Here is a 20201-nt window from a genome sequence, read left to right on the forward strand (position 1 = left end):
GAAATCTTGTGTGACCCTTTCAGCTATCAACTGGAAGTTCAACAGTTATCAGTCCCTACAGGGACTATAACAGCATGCAAAACCTTTGACGGGAATTGCTTTTCTTTAGAATTTTTTTTACATTTTTGTTGTTTATAAAAATGATCCGTGGATTTCTTTTGTTTAAATCTGGAAGTCTAAAAAGTTTGTTAAAATGCAGAAGTCCAGAAGTATTCACATTATTATAGAAGTTGTTTCAATAAAGTATATTTTACAATATACTGATTCTGCACCCTGGATTATCCATTGTGTTGAGTGTATGTAACACTCTGCACATGCTAATTATTCAAAGTTTTTTATTTGCTACTGTTATGATCCCAGCTGATGTTACTACTAGGCAAGTTGTACCTCAGGCTGGAACCCGGCTTGATAGGTCCTAGCTTCTATTTTTTGTTTAGCGACATGGAGGATGGCTACAGGACAGAGTCACAGGAGTCAGCTGATGAACTTTTAACAAAAGAATAAAACATTTATCAAACAAGAAAAAGTGAACTATATTACAATACTCCTTCATCCACAACTATACCTTTACAGATATATACAGATTCATAAGGATAACGCAAATTACAAAGCTATCTTATCCTCTCATGTTCACAGTAAGCACACGGTCCATGTAAATCAATAGACGACCTGTGGTCAGACACTCTGAAACCAAGTGACAGATGCCACCCCAAACAGATGCTATAGATCTCTCCTCAACTCCCCCAGGCACTTGTCACCCTGTGAGCCAACCGGTCTCACTGAATTCCGTCTTTCACACAAGGGCTTCCAATCTCCACACTCAAAAAACTCGCTTTGGAATCTTCTCCCAAACAACACTTTCTCTCGGATGTCTTCCACAAGGATCCACCTGCAGGGTTTTGATCTCTCCTTCTGATGTTCCTCTCCCCTGGTTCACCACATGCATTCAAGCTTCGCCTTTCATGCACTCTCTCCGAGATACACAGGCATACTAACAGAATGCCATTGCTTCACTTGCCCATGGTAAAGAGTTACAGACCCCTGACTCCATGGATCTTCTGGCATCTTGCAAGCCTATTTTGCTTTAAGTCTGCTTCCTGCAGGTTTCTCTTTTTAATTTGGTGCCTTCTCCTCTGCTCCTTACTTTAACTTCACTGAACAGGACGTTGTTCAGATTCCTGTTCTGCTCCCTTGACTTAACTGTCTTCCTGGGACCTTTCTCCTGTTCCACTCCCTGATTTTGGGACTTCTCATTCTTTGGAACCTACTTCCTACAGCTCCCTCTCCTATGTCCTGCTTCTCCCGGCACCTGCTTCAAACTGAACTAAAACTGCTGTTGTGTCTCTGTGGGACCCCTGTTGCTAGGCAACAACATAGTTTTTTCTACTTCAAAATTCACGAAGCCACATTAGAATGCAGTTATGCAAACAAACCTCCCTAGAGTTGCAGGCATCAGTTTAAAGTGAAACTAAACTCAGGTTCCCTTAACACACACATACAGAAATAAAAATTAAGCTTAAAGCTATAGCTGATTCCTAACACCCACAAATACAAATACAAATACAAAATACTTAAACGTTTTCTAGCTCCTAACACTACTTACCAGTTATTCCTATGGTTGGATGATCAGTATAAGGTATACATAGTTTGTGCCCTTTATTTCACAATTCATTCACAGCAAAGAATTGTGCTTTTGTAGAACTTTAATCTCTTGTTTAAGGGTTATTTATCATGGTCATAATTTTGATTCCCTGGTTTTATTTCAAAGCTATTGGACCAAAGAGTAAAAATGTTTTGAATTTCATTGTGCATGTGGTTGAATATATGTTTTAGAGTAAAATCCATGTTAAATAAACTAAGTGAAAGGATTGGAACATTGAATTTTCTGAATTGATCAGTATTTTTTTACACTGACTGAAGGGCAGTTCATTACTTAATTGGCCAGCACTGAGCTGATGATTTGTGTTTGGATTTGTGTAAATTTGATGACCCACAGATACAGAGAGGTGTTGGCTAATCAATACAAGTTCATATATATATATATACTCAGAATTTATTAGAGTACAAGGAGTCTAATTCTAGGGCCTGATTTTCACGAGAAGAATCTGCGGACCTTTAAAAATAGTGGGCGGGCCCTGGATGAGGAAATGCTGACCCCATTTCCAACAGATTCTGAATTTTGCTGGTAGGAGAAAGGGGGCAGGGTGTGATTCACACAGAAGAAAACTGAACTCAGCAGGGCCATTTGAACTTTGTAATGAGTTCAAACACACCCAATTTTGGCTGTTACAAGGGCCTTAACCTGCAGTCTAGGAGCCAGAAATTTATAGAGCAGATGTAAATACCCTTGAACGGCAGATCAGGCCTGTTCAACTGTCATGATCTGAAGTTTTTTTTTAAATCCACCACTCAATAAACTGTAAAAAAGAAAACTGGCTGCAACTGCCAGTGATTGTTAAAAACAACCACTGCTGGACTGCTTTGATTGACAGGCCAGCTGGTGTAGTATCTGTTTAAGCAGACAGAGTTACTTGGTGACATTTCTGTACGGGCAATTTATTAGGAATGTTTGGCTGAGTTTCAAAAGATATAATTATTCTAGGAGGTTCTAGGTTCACAGTTTGACAGCTTAAATAGGCTAGTAAATGATTAGGGATATGAACAGAAGATTGTTTTAAATAAGAGATTTACCAGTTGAGGATATTTAAAAGCTTTGATGTCCTCAAGAATGGAAGCTTTTTCACTATCTGGTGAGTGGGAACTGTATCAGATTGTTTTAAATCTCCTGAGTATGCCCATGGTGGTAAGTGGGTGAGTTGGCATGGGGGATAAAAGGGGTCATTGGTGGGTGGGGGCATGAGTTGGCATGGGGGTTATGAGGGGCCATGGAGGAGTGGGTTGATGTTTTAAGTTGGTATTTAGTTGGCTTGGGAGTTTGAAGGGTCATGGAGATGGCTGAGGGGTTGTGAGGGATGAAGGGTAGAAGTCCTAAAATTTTCTAAAACAACTGCGATCAAGTCCCAGAGAACTAAGGTGGGCCTTCTAACCAGCCTTCCTTGGCATTCGCCCATCCTTGTGTCCTCCTAGCATCCGCTTCCAGGGTCGGTGAGCCAAAGTTCAGCCCACTCCTCCCCTCCACCACGCCAGCACCCCTCACCAACCCCAACCATCCGCAAAACAAAAATCTCTTTTAACTGAGGCAGGTCCAGCGATTCTGAAAATTTCCCGATTTGAGTCACCCACCTTTGTAGCCAAAATCTGGAGCGTAATCTCAGAAACCACAAGAGTAGTGAGTTTGGAAGTGGAAAAGTTAACACAAGTGCAGGAGGGATGCTTTTCTGAGCATGGAGCTAGGGGATAGAATTGCATTTCCCAATGGAAGTGGGAATTGGTTCACAAAATGGTGGACCTTGTTTTTTTATTTGCTGGAAAAATAACTTTCCTCTGCCTTATCAACCTCACACCATTTTCATATGGCCTATTCGCCGTTCGGAAGGCATTGGATTCAAAATGCACATACACCTCTTTGTGGGTCATGGTCCTCATTGTGAGAACACAGGAAAATTAAATTTGTCCCTTTAAATACAGTTGAGATTGCATCATGTGGTGTACATGATGCCTGCTATGCAGCTTGGAGGCGCAAAACCCAGAAGTCAAAATTTATTGCTTCTGTTCTGTTGCGATTGCAGATTCTGACCTGATTTCTGGGTTACATTTGCACAATTCCATCATTTCCCCCACCACTCAGAAGCTGTATTCAGATCAATATTGGGGCCTAAATATCCATTATGCTCATTTCTATTCACTGATTTTAGAGGTTATATTTTCTGTAGTGAATTGGAAACTCGGACTGCTTTACTTCACTGTAATTCCTTCGGCACATTTGATTCTTGTTTTAATTATTGATATAAGCAATGAGAAACTTGCACAAATAAATGTTGTGTACATTGCATTATGTAGGAATATTGCTAAATAGCCCTTACCATAAAACCTACTTTATAAAGTTATTAGTTCTGTTCTCTGTATAGAAGGTATTTTATTTTCAGTGATGATTTACTGGAAGATAAACCATTGAGTAACTGCTAACTTTAGGATTCTAAAATTATGAATTCGTTCATCTAGAGTGTTCATGGTTTAGGTTTTCTTTCCCCAACCCCAATTCCATGTAGCCTGAACCATTATCCTGTGTCAGAGGAATTATGGATTTAGAATTAGCTCCCAGTGTGATTCTTGCCTGAAGTGGAAGCTCTCCACTGTCTCTCTGAGGGAAATTCCAGTGATACTGCAACAAGATTGTTACTGCAGCACCCAAAGATGCGGAACCACATTTAGGTACAAAAATTAAAAATTAGCTGATCCTTTCAATGACTTCCGTAACAATAGCCCAAACAATAGACAAAGTACTGCAATTCAAACATCGTTTTTTTAAAAGAATGCTTAATTAATCTGCAAGATCATACTGGTTTAATTGTGTCCGTGGATACGTTTACAAGATTCTGCATGGCTGAGTTTATATTTTTTATAGATAATGGAATGACCTCGGCCCGTCAGTTTTAATTTATTTCTGAAAGAGCATAACCTCATTAAGGGTAATGTGCAGAAGGACAGAGCTCTTCGCTGAATTGTTTAGCATTGAACATCAGCATCTCTCTTGATTTTTGTTCTGATTTGTTAAGAATTCCTTGTCTTTGATGCAGCATTTCTTAATTGCTGAAAGATTGAGTGCCCATGCTGTTCTTCGAGATGAATGTACATTGAACTGTATATAGACAAGGGCTTTGTTTTCAATTATGCCCATTTTTACATGAAAGGATATGGCAAGCTTTGCATTTTGTAGAATCTCTGGGCTGAATTTTAACTGGAATAAAAAACCGGGTGGGTTTAGACCAGTGGGTCTGGGGCAAGTTAAAGAGATCAGAAATTGGGCAGGCGACCAACCTGCTCCAGGCAGGGGGTTGGAACTTTATTAATGAGGCTGTGAGACTCCTTGTCACACAGCTTTTGAACTTTTGCCCTTGTCAGCCAGATTTCCCTAGCGATCTAGCAGCTTCATCGAGGTGAGGACTTGATGATTTCAGGAGGTAAATGCTTTTAGACCTATCTCTTGGATTCAGGTGTCTGCCTGAATCCCACCACATCCCACAATCTCCTTTCCCCAAAAGGTTAGGACCTCCCCTCCACCAGGTCCTGATCCCCTCCCACCAGGTCCTGATCCCCTCCCACCAGGTCCTGATTTCCTCCCACCAGGTCCTGATCTCCTCCCACCAGGTCCTAATCCCCTCCCACCAGGTCCTGATCCCCTCCCACCAGGCCCTGATCCCCTCCCACCAGGTCCTGATCCCCTCCCACCAGGTCCTGATCCCCTCCCACCAGGTCCTGATCCCCTCCCACCAGGTCCTGATCCCCTCCCACCAGGTCCTGATCTCCTCCCACCAGGTCCTGATCTCCTCCCACCAGGTCCTGATTTCCTCCCAACAGGCCCAGTTCACTCACTTTCTGAGGCTTTTGACTTTCCCCCTACCACAAGGCCTCTGACTTTCTCCCTTCATCCCAGGGAACCAAACTTTACCCCTCCCCAACACCTTCCCCACACTCTGTTGGCCACCCCCCCACCCCCTCAATCACCCTTGTCTCTGGTTGACCTCCTTCCCAAAATGTTCCCGGTACAATTTACCTGCTGCTGCAGCCATTTGTGACCAACCCTCCATCTGACTGAAGGTCCAACTGCCAATCAGACTGGCCCTCTATATGGGAAACTGATCCTTGATTTCAGAGACACTTGTAGAGGAATCGCAAATTATAAGTTCCCTCCAACTTTCTGACCAACCCACTCCCTGACCCTCAGGTCGGTAAAAATCCTGCCCTCTGCTTATGATTCCCAACAATACGGTTAAAAAATCAATAGACATAAACTCCCCGATGATTCAGCAAATTTGTTCAGTAAATAGCAGAGCCATACAATCTTAGGAAGGTTCCAGGGTTGAACCTTGATCTGCGCTGAGTGAGCTGATCTTGGCTGGGACAAATGCTCCTGGCTTAGAGTGTGAAAAATCATCCAGGGTACTGCTTCAGATTGCTATCTAAAAGCCCTGTGCTGAAAGTCTAGGTATGTGGATGACAAGTGAAGACAGGATTGTGCCTAGATGTGAAGTGTTCCCCCTGAATCATTATCGAATAGGGTGCCAACACACGTTATTGGATACATTGGGGCACCAAGTGGTTAGGGCATTCAAAGAAGAGGAAACTGGCAAAGATATCCCCTTCCCCTATTAAAATTATTAACAGCCTTATTTTGCAAGGAATTGGTTCTGGGAAGTTGAATGTCAATATTTGTGTGTATTTGGCGTATTTGGAAATATAGAACTTTGCGCCAAATAATGGCATCTTGGAGAGATGAGGTGCTTATGGCTGTAATTCTGCACACACCTGAGTTCTCAATCTGTTTTGTTGTGCAGAAGCATTAAGGTAGATACCAAGCATTTGACAGCCAAGATTCCCGTTGGGCAGCTTATATTGATACATTTCATAACTTGAGTATGATTGGCAGAGGCCTGGGTGCAGACAACTTGCTTGTTCCCTGAACTATGTTCGGTGCTCACAACTGGGGCATCACATTGGAAAATGGGGTGAAAATAAGTTTTAGAGGAAGGAATGTCACCCTCCAAGTAAGTTACACAGGATTATGTAGGATATACTATTACGATCTCAGTAGAGACCAATAACTTCTGAAAAAAAATGTGAGTTTCCAGTTATTAACCGAAGAGACCACGCAACAAGGCTCCACATTTTAAAGAAAAACTTCTACTTCAACAAATGTCAAACAAAAAAAGCGCTACTAACTTCACGCTATGGCCAGGATCTTCCAGTCCTGCCAAAAGTCGTTGGACTTTTGGCTGGCCTACTGTGTACCCTGTACCCTGGGTCCCGTCATGGCGGGGCCAGAAAATTATGTCTTATAACTCATAAGCACTTATAAACCAACATTCTGAACAGAACACTCCCATTCTACTTTAAATTTTAACTGAGATTCACTTTTAATGGGACAGTTTTGTGAGTTGTCATTCAATTCTCTTGGAACGAAACCAATGTGTATCACAGCTGCCAAGAATTTACTCCGATTCTCCTAGTTTTCCAGTCTGACACTTAGACTTCCAGAACTTTCTCCCTTTCTGTGAGAGTTCCAGATTCAATCTCTTCCACTAACTTCACTAGGCAGATGTGGAAATCTTTAATTCCTCATGAATTTGGACTTTTCATTCTTAGCATGGGCCCCACTAGCATTCACTGTATGGTGACTCCGAATCAGAGCACCTCAAGTTACTGAGGGCCCCTCTGCATCCTTCCCGAGCTTCAGGCAGACACAGGCTGCCTTGTAACAGAGTGCTCCCAGGCAGACTGTTTCACAGACTGTGAAAACTGCAGAGATATATTAAAACAAAGGAATCTTCCCCTCCTCTCAACCCATCTTCATGGCAACTTGACACACAGGCCAGGATTTTCATGCCTCCATCCATGTCAGAACATAAGTGGGCGGGAGAATAAAATGGCAAAAAGGACCCAGATGCGGAAGCCCAATCCCCATTTTTGGCCCTGCATATTTTCTGCTGTGTGGGAAATGGGGTGGGGTGTGTTTCACATCAGGTTGGAGCAAAAAAGTTTTCAGACCCCATTTTCATTGTTCCCGATGATGCAGTGAAGAATTTTGAAACACATCCTTAGGAAGGAGTTGTGAATGCTGTTTGAGGGCCGACTGAAGGTTGGGAAACTTTATCCCAAACTATTATTAGTTTGTTAAAGTCACCTGGACATCATTATTCAAAGTTCTGGCCTTGCATGCGGGTGGGGGGGAGAAGAGGGATGGAATAGCGCTGGGTCACCTCGGGCGCTGCAATGATGCCTGGCAGTAAAGTCCTGCCAGCCTGTCACAGAAATTGTATCTCTCTGAAGGCAGCTCCAGTTATAAAATGAGTGCAATTCCCTCACACATGCAGGCCATCAAGGCAGGACAGTGGCAGTGAAGCCCATTGCCCTTTGCGCCTGGGAGCCCAAGTCTGTTGGAAAGATGATGATATCTGCCACTCATAGCAGTCAAGGTCACAGTAGCCCTAAATTTTTGTTTGCATTCGGCTCATTCCAGGGCTCTGCTGCAGACCAGTGTGGCACTTCACAGGTGGTAACCCATCGCTGCATAATCACAGTTACGGATGCCCAGTTTATATGGGTGGCCGACTTCATCTTTCCCACAGACCTGGACTCCCAGGCACAAAGGGCAATAGGCTTCGCCGCAATAGCTGATTTCCCCAGGTGCAAGAGCTAATTGATTGGACACGTGGTATCAGGGCTCCCACTGACAGACCTGAGAGATTCATAAATTGGAAGGTGTCCTTGCTTTCAATGTTCAGGTGGGGTGTAACCACAGGAAGATATTCCTGCATGAGTGTGCTCGATTCCCAGGCATTGGTCACAATGTCTTCATATTGCAGGAGTCATGTCCACCTCAGTTAGACCGCCCCATTACCCAGGTCTGTGGTTGGCTGTTTAGTGACAAGGGCTGGCCTTTAAGGAGGTGACTCCTCACTCTGCTGAGAATCTCACAGAATGAGGCTCAATGGCATTACAATGTAAGCCATTTACTGATGTGGACCATCGTCAAATAGACAACAAGCTGTTGAAGATGCACTTTCGCTGCCTTGACTGCTCCAGAATAACCCTGCAATATTCATCTGCCAGGGTCTCCAGTGTAGTGGTTCTCTGCATCAAACTGCACAATATGACACAGATAAGAGGGATTTACCTTGAGGGGCAGATGCACAGGAATGGCCCATGTCATCAGAAGATGAAGAGGGAGAGGAAAGGCCACGGGAGTCAGAGGGTGAGCCATGAGAAGTGGAGGGTTGCGAGGAAAGGATCAGCAGATGGCATGCCTAGAAGTTTCATGTAAGATGCCATTGCCACTAGGGCTATCCTAATACAGCAGCAACTCACCTGAGTGACCATGAGGAGCTCACAGCACAGCACAGTGCATTGTGAAGAACAAAGTCTGAACCGCCATCCTTTGCATTTCTGCCATTACTGTGAGATGGATTACAGTCTACAGTCTCAATCAGAACCAGTGAGAATCTTATTTTGTCTTTGAAGATGTACGTCAACTTGCCCTGCTAAATGGATAAGCATTGACAACCATTTGGGAAGATAGTCTAAGTAATTACACTGTCCATCCAAAATTGCAATTACAATGAATGTCTATCTAGTACCACACTGATCCATTTAGTGGTCATGGTGACGAGGTGCATTACAAATGTACACACTCCTCTGCAATGCCCCACATGTTACCTTGGAGGAGGTGTGGGCAGGCTGCTCTCCTCCTTGCCTGTGTGACTGTGAGGAACATGATGGCCAGCCACTGTGTGCAGGGACCAGCTGGGGGTCCCGCCAGTGGCTGCACTCCCTGCATTTCTGCAGGGACAGTCGTGGTCACCTGGGAATGATACCAGGTGCTGCTCTGACAGAGGGACCGGGGAAGCTGTGGAAGATGAGCATGCCGAAAGCTGCTTGGGACCCTCATCCTCCTCCCCCTCGACCTCCTCAGCCCTAGGAAGGATTTCAGGTGACCTGGAGGGAGTCAGCTGCTGTCCCTTCCAGCTACCATTATGCCACCAGCACAAGTGTCCTGCTTTTCATCCACAGGTGCTCAGGTATTCCATGGAGATCAGTGCCCATGTTATGAACATGTAAACATACGAATTAGGAGCTGGAGTAGACAGTTCATTTTGTGATGGTTGGGGAGAGTTTCCTGCCAGCTGGGTACATGGTGTTCCTCTTGCGGCTCAGTGACTGCACCAGGAGCTCCAGGTTCTGGTCACTGAATTGAGGTGCATTACTCGATGCTTGGCTCCGCATTGATGGTCTCCTCTGTGGCATTCTGGCAACAAACAAAGCACACGGGTCTTTATGCATGTTCGCCTTGTGTGAAAAGTCACAATTCATGGCTTTGGTTGGATAACAGGCTGACACTGGTGAGTGGAACGCTGACAACTGGTGCTGGACTATTTGTGTACAAGGTGGGTGTCATCACTGTGGCGATCTGAGTACCAGCATGGCAAGAGTAGATAATGAGCAGTCATGACCCAGGGGTCCATTGGACCCTGAGGTGGGCATCAACGTGACAATAGTGTGAGTTGCCAGGTGGCTTGATGTGCCAGGACTTGGCACATTTGTTTTAGGCCTTCAACGACCTGCCAGGATTGCAAGTCTTCTGACTGAAGGCTGCGTGTAGTGAACAGACCCTAAACTGCACTTCTGATCACAATTGCAATGGAGTGCAGACACTTGACAGGAGAGCAGGGATCAATGCCAGTAGTGAGCCAATGCTGTGTGCAGCACTCACATGAGAAAATGGAGGCAGCCAGCAAGGGAAATGCAGCTTTCATAGGGGAGGTTCATGCTGGGCCAACTTTAGTACAGCTATAAACCTGTTGGCCATCATATATATCTGAGAAAAATTTCACTACTCACATGACAAGAGTCAGAGATGACTTCACTGTAGTGGTTCATCTGTCTCCACATCAATCTCACTTTGCAGCAGTGGTGTCAGAACTAGACGTTTATTATCAGGGCCACAACGTGATTTGCCTTCCCTTGCACATCCAGGCCCATTTCCGACTTAGCGGAGCCTTCAGAGTTGGCAGACCCATCTCCATCATGAACCCGCTTTCCCAGCACAAAATTATGGTGGGCAGGCACAAACCCACCTTCCAAGCACAAAATAGAGCAGGCGGGCACTTCCACAACGGAGACAGGATCGCAGGGTCAGAACAAGTCCCGACTTCTAACATTTGTCTTGAAGACAGAAATCCAGACCACAGGGTTTTTTTTTTCAGATAGAAATGCAAACCAATTATCTTTAACTTTTTCTTTGTTTGGAAAAGTATACGGATACTTTAAATAGCTGATTGTAATTAGCTGTAGTCCATGAAGGATCACAGGCATCTCTTTGCATGGGAGAGAGAGGCTATTGGTTATATAGCTTGAGAGTCACCACTCCACATCAAGCATTGGGCAATAAAACTATCAGCTACCAGAGCCAGTATGGGGATTGAATGCATACTGTTGGTGTCATTCTATATCACAATCTAGCCACTTAGCCAACTGGGCTAACCAATCCCCACAGGATACTTTAAAGCCTTCCCTTGTTTATAAGTTGCTGAAATAATTGAAACCCCCTCCTGAGCCCTCACAGAAACAATGGCAGAATTTTATATTCTGAGGGGCGGGCATGTGCCTGGCTGGGTGTAAAATCACGCGAGGTGATCACCCGGGCAAGTGTCCTGACGTCATCGTGCACTCGCATGATATTTTGCTTGGCGGGTGTGCACGGCAGTTGGAAGAATGCCCACCGACAATTAAGCAGGCAGTTGAGCCCATTAACGGCGCTATTGTCAGCGGTTTTTCGTGGCCCATCCAATCATATGATTGATGGACGGGCCAAGCGGCCTTTGCATTTTTGATGAAACCTCATCCAAGGGCAAGATGAAATCTCTGTTAGGATATAAAATAAAAAGAAATATCTGGGGACAGCACTTTTATGATCTGTGCTTTCAGGTGCTTTATTGTGTTGCATGGACATTTTTTGCAGCATTTTAATGCTTCTTTTTTATTATTTGGAGGTCTGCAGCTCCCTGAGGCAGTTGTCTGCCTTCAGGGAGCTCAGTGGAAGCGCTCACCAGCACCCGCGGTGATATTGCGCCTGCCCTCTTCCCACCCCCACCGACAGTGCTGAGCCTTTCTCAGGACGCGTTTCACACTGGCTGGACGTTAATTGGCCAGCCAGTGTGAAATCGTGGTCAGGGACTGATCGCGGTTGGGGGCCCATTTCCCGTCCACTCCCGGGCCTGCCGGGCGCAAATTCAGGCCAATGTTTCCTCAAGAGATGGTTTAACAATGCTTGCATTGTTTAACTTTTAACACCTCACATCATAGCTTCACTAAATAATATGGGCCTTCCTTTGATTTGTAATTACCCCAGGCCCATTTGTCAGCCCCTCAGACCAAGCATTTTTCATTTATCCTAGATTTAAAATTACAATTTCGAAACTAGAAATGATCCTATAATATACACATCTTTAACAATATGGCACAGAAACAGGTCATTTGGCCCAACCAGTCCATGCCGGCATTTATGTACTACTCGATTCTCCTCCCAACTTTAGTTGTCTAAATCTATCATTGTAACCCTATGTTTCCTTCTCCCTTTTGTGCTTATCCAGCTTCCCTTTAAATTCATCTAGATTATTCACTTTGACCACTCCCTGTGATAACCAGGTCCACATTCTCACCATCTTTGGATAATAAAGTTTCTTCTGAACTCCCTATTGGATTTCTTGATGACTATTTTATATTGATGGCCTCAAGTTATGCTCTTGCCCTCAAGAAGAAATATCCTCTCTGTTTGTACTGTATCAAAGCTTTTCATAATTATCAAGACTTCTATTAGCTCACCCCTCAGCCTTCTTTTTTTAAGAGCAAAGAGACCCAGCCTGTCAATCCTTTCCTGATAAGTATATCCACACATATCCAAGTATCATCCTTGTAAATCTGCTCTGCACCCTCTCCAGTGCCTCCATATATTTTTATAATATGGCAACCAGAGCTGTACGCAGTACTCTAAGTGTAGTTTAACCAAGGTTTAATATAGACTTAGTATATCTTCCCTGCTTTTCACTTCTACCCTTGTAGACATAAAGTCTAAAGCTTGGTTTAAAGCTTTGTTTATTTTTGATGAAATAGTTCTGGATGTGAATGATAAATTCTGAAATAAAAAAAAAACATTTTCCAGCACCGAGGCAATTTGTTGGATAATTCCTGCATATGTAATAAATATAAATCTGATACCTCATCCTATATGTAGTGCAGCTCACAATGTATATGTAATGACATTAGAAAGCAAATCTTTGTGTGACATATGCCTTTCAGCCTGTTTCATCTTTTATCCTGAGAAAATGTCTTGCAGGTGCTGGTGTTCCCATGCATCTGCTGCCCTTGTCCGTCTAGGTGGAAGAGAGTGTGGGACTTGCATAGAAGTTTGTAGTTATTGCCTGTGGCTTTGCAGTGAAGTTCAGGTAGTTCAGATTTCAGTCATTCAGAGAGTGTATAAGTGTTGGTGTTAAAAGACTGTCGTATCTGATTTTATTAGCCTCTGGCATATCTGCAAATTGTGCTTGTAAAAGGATTTAAATCCTTGCTGATGGGAGTGATAGTAAGTCTCAAAACATTAATTTTTCAAAACAGCAACATATTTACTAGTGAAGTAGATGGCAATTTCAGTTCTCATTGGCACCTAAACAGCTTTTCACAGTTTCCAAAGTATCAATTGAAGTCTGCAAAAATTGTTGGAACTCTAGTTGGAATTTAATGGGAAGAAATGCTTATTTTCCCCCTGTTCCTCTATTTGTGGTCAAAATAATATTGAGTTTTTACCACTTTTCCAATGATGCTCACTCTTGCTGGTGTGCAATTCTATACATGCTAACAGCCAAAGGGACATTCTACGTGCATGAGCTTACCAATGAATATCAGAACGATAATTGGACAGTTGGAGACTGTCGTGGACTGAGTCCAAACCTGTTTTTATATTAATTACCAAGATAGTGATCAACAGCAGATGCCTTGTCTGATTTTTTTCACTTGCCTGCTGCCTAGCCAAGGGCCAAAGTCAAAGTTGTGTTCCCACCAATTCCCCCACCTGCTTCCAAACCCCACACCAGAGTGCTAGCGTGCTAATCTAGAAAATTAGCAAAAATAGTGTCAAAACATGACAAATTAAGAATGGCCGTAACCCATGAAAAGAACCACATAAGAGGGTTTGTACCTTAGCCAAAGTTGTGCTCAGCATTCCTTCACTACTGCTGGAGATATATTGGGCTAGAATTTGTAATAATAATGACCAAAACATTGTCAACATTATTATTGTGTAAAATAGACTGCAATTTATGGCGTCCACAAATGCAGAAATGTGTAAGTTGCTGCTGGCGATTCCCTCCTCCTCCAATAGGGTACAATGCTGCAGTCTTCACCGATACAATCAACGCAGAATCAGTGCCTTGATGTAAACTTCAACTTCTTATGTACTATTCACACCTTAAAAACCAGTGAAAAGGTTGTTGGATGTGATGTAATCGAGTTTTTCATGATATGCTAAGTGATAGTTACTGCTGAGCTATCTCCCTTGGCCTGACAAGCTAATTTTAGAAATCTGGAAAGTTATTCCTTCCATTCTGGATAAAAATTCCATAGATTTTGAAATTAATATAGATTATTTTATGTTTATTTGAAATATCAGCTGCTGCCTTCATGTCTTGTATATGTCCCAATAGTTATTGCACTGTCTGTATAATTTATTTAAAAATGAAGGATAATCAGTGCTTTTTACTTCCTGGATTGCTGTCTGTGAAAATTCTTCAGTCTGATTAGCTACTCAGCCTGTTTGATGACTTCACAGGTCCTTTACATCAGAGATCCGCTATAGATAGCACCAGAAGTAAAGTGATATTTTAATTGAGAAAATGAATGCAACACGGCTCACTAAATCTTCGTGGGCAGCGTAGTCCCTTCGCATCTTTCACTTTCCTGATGGTTAATGTTGGAATTCTTCCTCTGCCATTCGTGCTGGCGCTCACCCTACCCTTTCCATTAATTCTGGAACTCTGCTGTCTTCTGATGGAGACACCCTCTCAGTACTTCTAACATATTTAAAATTAAAAATGACCACAGTTGCCAGACCACCATTGGCATAGTCATGACCAGGTAGATATGGCAGCTGCTGGGGTGGGTGGCTGCCTTGACGTGATCCCAGAGGGTTGGGACCTCAAGTCTGACACTAGGTTGCTGCCTCCAATGCCACTGGAGACCCACAGGCCGGCTAGATCAATGGCCTTAATTGGCATCTTAATTGACTTAAAAAGCCACCTGCTGCTTGTGAGAAAGTAGCCATTCCGGACTTGAACTGGCCTCCAGGAATAACTGGGGGTTGGGACCTTGGGGAATCAGCACGCTAGTAGGTGCCAGGAAATTCAACACCACCACATCTATGTTCCTGGTCCCATATCAGGGCCAATCCCTGCTCCTAGTTATTCCAGGAGGATTATGAACCCTACCTTCCATCCATATCCATTTCCTTCTTGCCTTGCATTCTGCTCCTCCCATGTGCCATGCATTATGCTCCCTCCACTTCCCTTCCTATCCATTCTCTCCCCACTGTTTCACATCCATTTCTTTCTGTTCTCACTCAATTTGAGTTTGGTGCTAATGGACTGAACAAGTAAGATTCATTTTGTGTAACTATGACCCCCAATTACTGTCTTTATTCTCATGTGTTTTCCTATCTTCAAAATGCATAGATAGCATTCAGATCCAGTCCCACAATCAGCAGCATTTAGGGCAGGTGCACACTTGTTTGCTACAAGAGCAACCAGGCTCATTGGAAGCAGCCACCAAGCCCCCAAATGCTAACTGCCAGCATAAAATATTAAGAACACAGATCAGGAACTGAATCGGGCTTTCCTGATTCCGACAGCTCATGCCACAGCATCTGATACAGAAATTACAGGATGGCCACCATTTTGTTTTTAAAAGGATCATATACTGTCAATGTTATGTAACAGAAAGGTGTTTCTTGCCTCTAATATTAATCATACTGACAAATTATAATTAATGTGAAGCAAGAAATGCTTAATCTTTATAGTTCTCTTCCAAAAATAGTTATTTTCTTCCATTCATCTATTAATTCACCATCATTGATATTGTCCTACAAGAAAAATAGGAAGGGAAACTCTTTCGAGTTATCAACAGTCACAGATTGCAACTCTTTCGAGTACAATCACAGTTCTTGGTTTTTTCCAGGAGCAGGACATGAACCCACAACCCTCTGATTCAAAGGCGAGGGTGCTATGAACTGAGCCACAGCTGACACCTCTAAATAGGAAGGGAAACTCTTTCGAGTTATCAACAGTCACAGATTGCAACTCTTTCGAGTACAATCACAGTTCTTGGTTTCCAGGAGTGGGACATGAACCCACAACCCTCTGATTCAAAGGCGAAGGTGCTATGAACTGAGCCACAGTGAACACCAGCACAACACATGATAATAGGATTTTCAGGAATTACTAATGTCCTGCTAATCATTGCTTGGACATGAAAGGCCAAGTGTGAAGCAAACAAACACTCAGCAGGTCAGGCAGCACCTGTGGAGAGAGAAACCAAGCTGGCATTTCAATTTTACCTTTCTTCAGAACTGCTGCAAGTTCACTGGCCTGAAACATTAACTCTGTTTCCAGCTCCACAGGTGCTGCCAGACATGCTGAGTGTTCCTGGCATGTTTTCTTTTTATTATAGATTCACAACATCTGCAGAAGTCTGTTTTGTCCTAAATCAAACTGATGTGACTTCAGCTCCTTAGTCATTGCTTGCACAGGCAAGGTGAGCACAAAATTAATTGTGACAAAGTGTACATTTAATGTTTGTTTAATTGCATCTGTGGGAAATATTGTTTTCAGACCGGTGATTTGTATCTCAAGGTTCACGGAAGGTGACCTCATAGAGAATGCATTTTTTAGATTGAAAAACATTTTTTTAACTGTACAGAGGTAGGAAGGGTTATCACAAAATTATTCACTGCAGCTTGGATTGATTTTACAGAAACTAGGAGATACTGAAACTCCTGTGCAATGGTTTTCTGCTCAGTGTTTCCAACTGCAGCTACAATTAATTTTAAGTAGATGCACCTAATCATTTAGTTTCTGTTGTGTGAACTGAACACTGCAGTTTCATAGCAGCCTGTAGAGATGATAACCATGTATAGTATCAGCAGCCACCATGGTATGTTTGTAGAAAGTGAACTTTACTTCATGTATTATTTTGGTTTTACCATCAATGAAAATAGCAGTATTTTAAGAGTGCATCTATAACATATTGAAAATCTTACATCTGAGCACAGAATCTTACTTCCTGTCATAATTTTTATCATACTTTGTGTCAACTTTTCCCATTATAAAATCCTTTGAACATATTTATAGTAGAAATGCCAATGTAATCTTGTCCTGTTGTAATTACCATTGGTCTGCTCGTGAGGATGCTGTACATACTCAGCTTTGCATTGTCCAACTCCTCAGCCTGTACTGCAGTGAATCTCCTATGCTGCAACCAATTCCACTTCTTCCAAAATTTCTGTAACTTTTGCTGAACTATAAATAATATCAAATCGAAACATATACACATAATGGGTTGAATTGCCTTCCTCTGTGCTGTAAGATTCTATGTTAAAAACAAGGACAAGGATGTGTAACTTTAAAATAAGGACTGAATTATTTATGCTTCCTCTGATTTTATTATCCTTGCCCTCTAATCCTGCTTCATCAAAAAATTACAATTTAAAAAGAAGGAAAACTTAAATAATGGCCCATTACTTCTGACCTCCGGGCAGTTGTACCCAGGAGGAACCCCAGAAGATGTGGTGGGGGACTCCCTGGAAGTCCCCATGTAAGGACTGCATGGGAATTGCCTAGTAAGTTCAAACTTATGATGGGCAATTACTCTGCACCGGGAACCGTCCACTACTCTGATTTAAGTTGGAAACTGTGGACTGCCTCACCAGAATAGTTACCCAGGAAAAGTTAGAAGAATTAAAACCACTTCTAACTCCTGGGTAACTATAGCACTGACCCCTCACAGGACCCCACAAAGATTATCCCACACTCCCCCCAACTACCGTCCTCACCCCCTGACTACACCTGATTGCTTGCTTGACCCACTGACTACAGCTCCCACTCTCTGAATATCCCCCTGACTATCCTCCCAAACCCCTATTACCCTCCAAATTCTACGATTATCCTCCCACCCCCCTGACTAGACCCTACCACTGACTACACTTCATACCCTGCAACTATCCCCAACTACTCTCCTGATCCCCCGACTACCGGCCCCAATACCCCGAATACCCTTCCGACCCCCCCCCCCCCCACCCCGATTACTGCCACCAGTCCCCGCCTACCCTCCCCACTCCCTGACTACTCCCTCACCCCCATAGACACCCGACCCCTCCCCACAACCCCCCTCCCCCAGCCCCCCTACTGACCACCCGACTTATCCCCGACTAACCACCCAAGCCTCCCCGGCCTCTCTGCCCCTTCCTACCCATTTATCTTACACACTTATCTTCTCCCTGGCTTCTCAAAATGGTTGCGACCTTTAAACTTACCTGCTTTACGGCAGCTAGTTCTGTGAAAAAAAAACGGGGTATGCCTTCCTTTCGTCCAACTCTGCTGCACTCAACTGAAAGGCCTTGGGAACCCACAGCGCTGCACTTTTCTCACCTGGCCTGAGTTGGAAGGTCGGGCGAGAAAGATACAGCTGCATTCCAGTGTAAGTAAAAAGAGCCAAGTGGCAAACTAACTGTGATTGCCGCTCCTTGGACATGCTGGTCCAAAGTCTTTCACAACCTCAGGAATTCTCAAAGTGTTTCAGAGCCAATTAAATATTTTTGAAGTGAAGTCACTGTTATAGGGTACCTGACAACTATTTTTTGCACAGCAAGCTGCCAGAAGCAGCAATGACAAAATGATCATACATTCTATTTCAGTGATGTTGATTTGGGGATAAATACTTGCCAGGAAACTTTCTTGACTCACTGTGTACTACACCACAGAATAGAATAGATGTATAAATAGAACAGCACAACTTTTAACCATAACAGCTGTTTCCTACTCTTTACTAATACCACTAACTCTGCCTGCATAGTTGTGGAAAATACAAAATTATGATTCACAAGAATTGTTACCTTTATTACACTTGAGGAAGACCTCTTAAACAGTTAGGATGCTACAGCAAATGACACAAAATTATTTTGACCTGGGACTTTGCATGTTCATTATGGATTTCTTTCTTTAAGTTCCTTTAGGAGCATAATTATACAATAAATATTCAATAAATTCTATTTATGCTGTGTAATGTTGGCATAGCAACTGGTAACAATCCATTTGAACAAAAATGGTAGTATTAGGTTGTCTGTTGTGGTTCTAATACAAAGGGTTAATACATCTGATATTAGAAATCTTGTGTGTGAATATGTATGTAGCACAGCATTTTAAAGTTACTGTCCTTTAACTAATAGGTTTGCAGAATTAGTTCAATTTTCCTTTCAACCCACTGTTTCTCAGTTCCCACACTGCATCACCAGGCACCAATTAGATCCAGAACCACTGCTGTAATGTCATTTTGATTAGATCTAATTACATTCTATCGAAAGAAAAACCTGTGTTAATTCTTCAAATACCCAAATTGCCAAGTATTGCTAAAAATGACATTTATAACAGAATAGAGAAAGCAATAATTCGGGGGAAAATGTCAAGATTGTTCCAGCTATATTACAATCTCAGGTGATAATCCTGACGTAATGTGGTTGAAACCAGAGTTGTTTGAGCTCTGATTCTAACAGTGTGTGCGCTAAGTCATTTTACAGTAGAAATTACCATATTAACATAAGAACACTTAACATGCTCAAATGAAAGTAATTGATTTGTGATTGACCTTTTTATATTTTAGGTTAACTGTTCCACTAAAATAATAGATTAAGTAATTTCATATGGTCATGTTACCAGCTGCTATGGTAGCACCACAGCATAAATGTAACTTATTGAAAACCTATTGGACCAGATTTTGTTGTCAAAATAACTGAGCATAATGGCGCTCACTGTTATTTATGTGTAAATGCACAGCAATTTCAGGCAAGGGGCAGATGCATGTTTAAATATGAATATCCAAATGTTTCTGCCTGAATTGTGCCACTCAGCTGTTGACTTCACAAAAACAGCACCTCATGTCTGCCTCACCATTATTGTGCATTAATTGTAATGAGTTGTTGTATTTAAGAAGTAGGTATGCACTAAATCCATCACATATTTAGGGCCATAAATCCATCCATGTAGTTTGGGGTTGAAGAGAAGGAAGGGAATGAAGAGCCACAACAGCCTGGACTGGTAGAGGATAAAGGACTCATGGCAGCTTCTAGGAAAGTGAATGTACATGCAGAAGTCTTTTAATGTGGTCACAGACCAGTTAAACATTGAGGGAGTAAAACCCTTTCCTGTTGATAAATCTCACTGATCAATCAGTCATTGCTTTGTTGGCCACATGGGTGCAATCAATGCCGC

General features: G+C 42.8%; 1 protein-coding gene across 3 annotated transcripts in view; it reads left to right on the forward strand.

Annotated features, from left to right (window-relative positions):
* LOC144682893 (protocadherin Fat 3-like) overlaps nucleotides 1-20201 on the forward strand; it is a 689075-nt gene that overhangs the window by 232165 nt on the left and 436709 nt on the right. The gene's annotated exons all lie outside the window — the stretch shown is intronic.

Source organism: Cetorhinus maximus, chromosome 7 (genome assembly GCF_964194155.1).
Source record: "Cetorhinus maximus chromosome 7, sCetMax3.hap1.1, whole genome shotgun sequence".
Lineage (NCBI taxonomy): Eukaryota > Metazoa > Chordata > Chondrichthyes > Lamniformes > Cetorhinidae > Cetorhinus > Cetorhinus maximus.